General features: G+C 41.4%; 1 pseudogene; it reads left to right on the top strand.

Annotated features, from left to right (window-relative positions):
• Window positions 1–396: 396 nt before the first annotated feature.
• LOC108591574 (putative ribosomal protein eS26-like pseudogene) lies at window positions 397–5,611 on the top strand (annotated as a pseudogene).
• The last annotated feature ends 1,155 nt before the right edge of the window (window positions 5,612–6,766 follow it).

The raw sequence follows: 6,766 nt of genomic DNA on the forward strand, positions 1-6,766 counted from the left end.
CTGAGTAGAAGCAAGTGAAGTAGCAAGCAACCAGTGAGGTAGGAAGACCAGGAATGTGGTGTCATGAAAACCAGAAGGAAGTTTCAAGAAGGTAGTGATCAGCTATTTCAAAGGCTGTTGAGAGGCTGAAGACAGAAAAGATCACTGCATTTGGCAATGTGGAGGTCCCTCGGGCCCCTGATAATGTCAATTTCAGGGACATTGGTGAAGAGAGATGACTGGTGAAGGTGGTGAAATGGAGATGGATGAAACCAACTCTTCCAAGATTTAGCTGAGCAGGGTAGCAAAGAAGTTGAGTGGTAGCTATAGCCAGATGTGGATTCAAAGGAGGGTTTTGCTTTTGGTTTTTGATGTTTTTAAATACGAGTGCTAGGAGATGTTTGTAAACTGTATCGGATGACCCAGTGGAAAGGTATAAATTGTTGATGCAACAGAGAAGGGAGATTATGGAATGGGGGTGGAATGGAATTTTATCAGGGTATGTTGGAGGGCTGGGGAGAGAAGTGACAGGAAATAATATTCTCTAACAGTGGGAAAATGAACTTACTGAAGAAAAGCAATAATAATTCTGGGCAATGAATGCCCATTTGAGGTTCAGGGCAATTAATTTAAAAGGAGACAAATTAGCATGATTCAGCTACTTAAATAAGGGTGTGAAGTACGTAGTGCTGGATTTGGCCAGGGTTAGAGTTTTCCCAGGTTGGCATCATGGAAGGTTATGACAGAATTCTGCCTTCCCAACTCCAACAACAAAAAAGTGACTTGGATTGATAGTTCAATAGAAGTTTAGCTGCCTAAAACTCAAGAAGGAAGAGGAAGCCACTAGGAATAATACTCTATGTTACGCTAACAACCCAACTTGCTGCTTTCCTTTCAGAAGAAAGAGGAATTATATTGAATGTTGAATACTTACTATATTCTTTACCTTCGTGAGCATGGATTTGGAGTTAAATAGGGCTGAGTTTAAATTCTCCCAGCTGTGATTTGTGATTTGCTCACATTAATCTTTCTGGGACTAATTTCTTTATTTGTAAAATGAGGATCATGAAAGCTACTTTGGAATTGTTCTGAAGTTAAGTTAGGCTCATAGGCAGTGGTATATAGCGGAAGGAGTGTGGGTTTGGGGCACCAGAAAGGCTTATGTTTGAGTCCAATTGTGTCATTTAGTAATTTGATAATCTTGAATGAGTTATTTCACTGGTCTGTGGCTCAGTCTCCTTGTTGGTAAAATTACAAAAAATTTTAGGGATTATAGGATTATAATATCTACCTTGAGGTTAGGAGTAGCATAATTTTTAATCACACAGGGCTCAAAATGGTTGAGATGGGTCAGGATACTAGATATGTATAAAATCCTAATATGTATATAGATACTGTAGTTATTGTATAAGGCGTTTGGAACAAAATCTCAGACACAGTAGATTCTTAATATTAGTTTTTTCCATCTTTCAGTTCTTTCTCCTAGAGAAATAGTTCTTGACCCTCACCATACATTAGAATCTTCTGAAGAACTTAAAAAACAAGAGACCAAGTGCAGTGGCTCACACCTATAATCCCAGCATTTTGGGAGGCTGAGGCAGGAGGATCATGTCAGGCCAGGAATTTAATACTAGCCTGGGCAACATAGGGAGATTCCATCTCTACAAAATATTTTTTAAGAACTAGCCAAGTGTGGTGGTGCACCTGTAGTCCCAGCTACTAGGGAGGCAGAGCTGGGAGCATCATTTAGCCTGGAAGGTCAAGGCTGCAGTAAGCCATTATCACACCACTACACTCCAGCTTGGGCAAGAACCTTGCCTCAAAACAAATAACAAAAGAAAACTGAGTCCCATTCCCAGAAATTGTGTTTTAATTGCTCTATACTGGTTCCCTAGCCTGCATTTTTTTTTTTTTGAGATGGAGTCTCGCTCTGTTGCCCAGGCTGGAGTGCAGTGGTGCGATCTCTGCTCACTGCAACCTCCGCCTCCCGAGTTCAAGCGATTCTCCTGCCTCAGCCTCCCGAGTAGCTGGGACTAAATGCCCAGGCCACCACAACCAGCTAATTTTTTGTATTTTTAGTAGAGACGGGATCTCACCATGTTAGCTCGGATGGTCTCCATCTCCTGACCTCGGGTTCCGCCTGCCCCAGCCTCCCAAATACGACTGGCCTACGCTGTAATTTTTGAAAGCTTCTCAAGTGATTCTAATTATAGTCAATGTTAAGAATCCATCTGCTGGAATTATATTTCTGAAGCCCAAATGTAACCATATTGCTTCTCTGCTTAAAAACCTCTTATGAGGCTGGGTGCAGTGGCTCACATCTGTAATCCCAGCACTTTGGGACGCTGAGGTGGGAGGATCATGAGGTCAGGAATTCAAGACCAGACTGGCCAACATGGTGAAATCTCTTCTCTACTAAAAAATACAAAAATTAGCTGGGCATGGTGGCTCATGCCTGTAATCCCAGCTACTTGGGAGGCTGAGGTAGGAGAAATGTTTGAACTGGGACCCTGGAGGCAGAGGTTGCAGTGAGCCCAGATTGCACTACTGCATTCCAGCCTGGGCTACAGAGCGAGACTCCATCTCGAAAAAAACAAAAACAAAAACCCTCTCATGATTCCCCATTGTCTACCAAATGTAGTCTGAACTATAACTTGTATATCAGGCCCTAAGCAGTGGTTCTCAATGTTTTATCCTGCTTCAGCATTCTCAGGAAATATGACTCCCTCCCATAAACAGCTTCAGCTTGTGTTCAACTCAGTCCTATCACTTAACCATCTGTGTGGCCTTGGGTAGTTTATTTATCCTCTCTAAGCTTTAGTTTTCTCATCTCATTTTGGCTTTGCTTCCAACTCAGAACCTTTGTACTTATTTCTCTTTCTTCTTGGAATGTCCTCTCTTCCATAAGGAGTTCTGGAGAACTCCTTACATTCTTCAAAACTCAGTTGACATGTCCTCTCCTGTGTGAAACTTACCCTGAATGTCCCCTCCTTGACATAGTCCATCTTTCTTTGAGTTCTCGAGCCACTTTGTTAAGTACCTCTATTTTAACTCTTCCTATTGCATTGAAATAATGTTTCCATATATGTCCACAGAGTCTGAGATTTTTGAGGGCTGTTCCTGCATCTCATTTATCTTCTTCTTTTTTTTTTTTTTGCTTTCCATGGAGTCTGTTTCATAGTAAGCAGTCAGTAAGTCTAGTCTAATTAATGAAGTGAAATAAGATAGACAAAGATCCCTGAAACTGCCAACCTTAATGAATTTTGGAATGGACCTTATGTCTTTTACTTGGTGCTTTGTGATAAATTTTAGCTGACTGGATGAAAGAAGACAGAGGAACTGTCATACTTAGACCATTTCATACCCTCACAATGTCCAGCTGACTTATTAAAGGACCATTTGCTCCTGGGGAAAAAACAAAACAAAACCATTTAGAAGCATTGTCAACATAAGCGGTGAGGAAACTGAATCATGGTTTTGTATAACTGGAATTCCTCTAAAAACCAGTATGGTCTGACTGGTAGACACACATGGTTTCTCAGCTGTAGCAAGTGAGAACACAAAGTCTGCATAACACTGCAGTGGGAGCTAGCTGGGATAACTTGTTGTGAACAGAGCAATCACTCTATGCCCTAAGAGCATGTTTTTGAAAACTTTTTCTCCTCCACTCCTTACTTAGTGTTCAATAAACTTGGTGGTTGTTTTTACAGTGTTTCTGGAATGGACTAAGGCTTAGGGATCCAAAAATGAACTAGACACAGTCCTTGGTCTCAAGTAGCTTCGAGTTTGCTAGGGACAGAGAACTGTTTTCAAACAGAGCTAGGAAATTCTCTAGGCACTGCAGTATAAGTTATAGGAAGTGAGGGAGTAAGTTGCTCTAGGGTGGCAGGGTGGAGTGGGCTTTGTGGAAAGTTAGAAAAGACTTTGTAGAGAAGATAAAGCTGGCATAGCCTTCACAAATAAAATGTTGACCAGCTAGACAAGACAGGTAAAAGTATTTAAGTAGAGAGAAGAGCAGCAACAAATGTAAAGAGGCATGAAACAGCCTGTTGTGTTTGGGGAACTACTAGTGGCTCCACAAAGCTGGAAGTGGATGTTGCAGCAAGAAATGGAGCTAGACAGGCAGGTAGGTACTAGCTTGTGAAGGGCGTTTTCTATACACTGACTTTGAACTTGATCTTGTAGGCCCTGAGAGCCATTAAAGGATGTTAAGCCAGTTATATACACAGTTTTTAATTTAATATTTATTTATTTAGAGACAGGGTATCATCATGTTATCCAGGCTAGAACGCAGTGGTACAATCATAGCTCAGTGCAGCCTTGCCCTCCCCAGGCTCAGGTGACCCTCCTACCTCAGCCTCCCTAGTAGCTGGGGCTACCGGCATGTGCCACCATGCCCAGCGAATTTTTAGATTTCTGTAGAGGTTTCACCATGTTGCCTAGGCTGGTCTTGAACACCTGGGCTCAAGCAGTCCTCCTGCCTTGGCCTCCCAGAGTGCTGGGATGACAGGCATGAGTCACTGTGCCTGGCAGTTTTAATTTTAAAACATCACTTTAGTAGCAACACGGAAGAGAGATGAGTCTTGGAGTCCAGGACAATATTGAATTAGTAGTTAGTGAAGGAAGAAGGCAGTGACTGTGGGAAAGGAGAAAGGAGCAAATCTAAAGGACATTAAGGAGGTAAAGTGATTGGATGTGGGAGGACAGCAGGAGAGGGAGAAACCTAAAATAATTCCCAGGTCTCAAACTTAGGTGACTGAGTAGGGGTGAGCCTTTTCACGGAAAGGGGGAATACTGAAGGGCTAGGTTTGCGTGAGGACTATATATTAATAGTAAGTTTAATTCTGAATACATTGAGTTTGAGATTTTTGTGGGACACCTGAATGAAGCTCCTAATGGTTATTTGGAAGTAGGAATTATTATTTCTTTGCAAAGGGAGCTTGGCACTTCTGATCTGCAACTTCAGGATCCTTTTTTTTTTTCTTTAACTTTTTTTTTAACCTTTTTTTTTTTTTTTATAAAGATGGGGTTTCACCATGATGGCCAGGCTGGTCTTGAACTCCTTACCTCAGGTGATCCACCCACCTAGGCCTCTCAAAGTGCTAGGATCTTAATTTAAAAGTGAGTTGTCCTCTCTCCAGTCCATGCCTCCAAGACAACAAAGGAAAGAAGGAACAACGGTCATGCCACAAAGGGCTGTGGCCATGTGCGGCCGATTTGCTGCATGAACTGTGCCTGATGCATGCCCAAGGACAAAGCCATTAAGAAATTTGTCGTTCAAAACATAGTGGAGGCCACAGCAGTCAGGGATATTTCTGAAGTGTGCGTCTTCGATGCCTATGTGCTTCCCAAGCTGTATGTGAAGCCACATTACTGTGTGAGTTGTGCAATTCATAGCAAAGTAGGCAGCAATTGGTCTCGTGAAGCCTGCAAGGACCAAACACCCCCACCCCGATTTAGACCTGCAGGTGCTGCCCAACGACCCCCACCAAAACCTATATAAGGAGCTGAGTCCTTAAAGACTGAAGATGGACTATTCTCTGGACAAAAATAAAATGGAAATTGTACTTAAAAAGTAAGTTGAGGAGAGGGTGATTGGTATGCATAACAAACCCAGAAGCCATTCCCACAGTGAGACATAAACCTTGCTTTCTCTGGGCTGAGTTTTCAGTTTCAAATTCTCAAGATTTACCAATAGTCTAATACTTTAGAAATCCAAGTCACGTACTCAAGAAATCCAGATTCTTACATTTTTGTACTTTTTTTTTGCCGCCAATAGTCAACAGAGGTACTCTTTAGGCTACAATGCAATGTAAGTGTACTACTCAAATATTCCTTTAATCAGGACAGAATTGAAGTAAATAGTGCCAGGACCAATGCTGACCTCACGGTGGCACTCCAGTCTTGGAATAAAGGGCTCTCTGGACTTATTAACCTCCCAATGGACAGTCCACATTGAAGTGAAGAGTTGGCATGAACTCTGGGTCCATAGACCCTACCGTTTAATTTCCTAAAGAGAATTTACCAAGGAATTTGCTTTTCTGTTTTAAAATCAGCTCTGGCCTAAGGCTGGATCAATAGAATAAGTGTATAGTATGGCAGAAAGTCTCTATCTATAAAAAATTTCATCAGGGTTCAAAACTAACCAAAATAATATCACCATTATTGTCTATTAATAGCTACCATTTATTGAGTGCCTGCTGTGTGCCACATTCAGTTCAGGATACTTTTCAGATCGTGTGAGCTCATTGAACTCACAACAGCTCTACGAGGTTGATATTACAGTGTTCTTATTTTTCTGAGGAAGAAACTAGGGCTTAGAGACATTAAGTAGCTTGCCTCTCACATCATATAAGTAGTAAGTGGTCATACTGGGTTTTGAACCCAATCTGTGTGATTTATAAGCTTGAACTCTTTAAAGAAGGCTGCATTGCCTCATATTATTGATGCTAAGATACAAGCAGCAGTTAATGAAACTTGGTTTTCTTCAAGTATAGGCTATTTGGCATGAGGTGGTTTAAATAATATCATATTTAAGGAAATCTAATGAGGGCCCCTATTGTGAATTTGTGGCCTCTTCGTGAAACTCTTTGCCACATTTGAGAAACAGGATATTTACATAATCACCAAGTATGTCCCACAGGGTATTTATTAATTACAAAGAGAAAAATAGAAAACTTACAGTGGAGCAACCTGGAAGATGCCATGTGAATCAAATGGTCACAGTATAAATGGTAACACGAAAGTGGTAAAATATCAGTATGTGCACCATAGTGATATTCTTTTG

This window comes from Callithrix jacchus, chromosome 5 (assembly GCF_049354715.1).
Source record: "Callithrix jacchus isolate 240 chromosome 5, calJac240_pri, whole genome shotgun sequence".
NCBI lineage: Eukaryota > Metazoa > Chordata > Mammalia > Primates > Cebidae > Callithrix > Callithrix jacchus.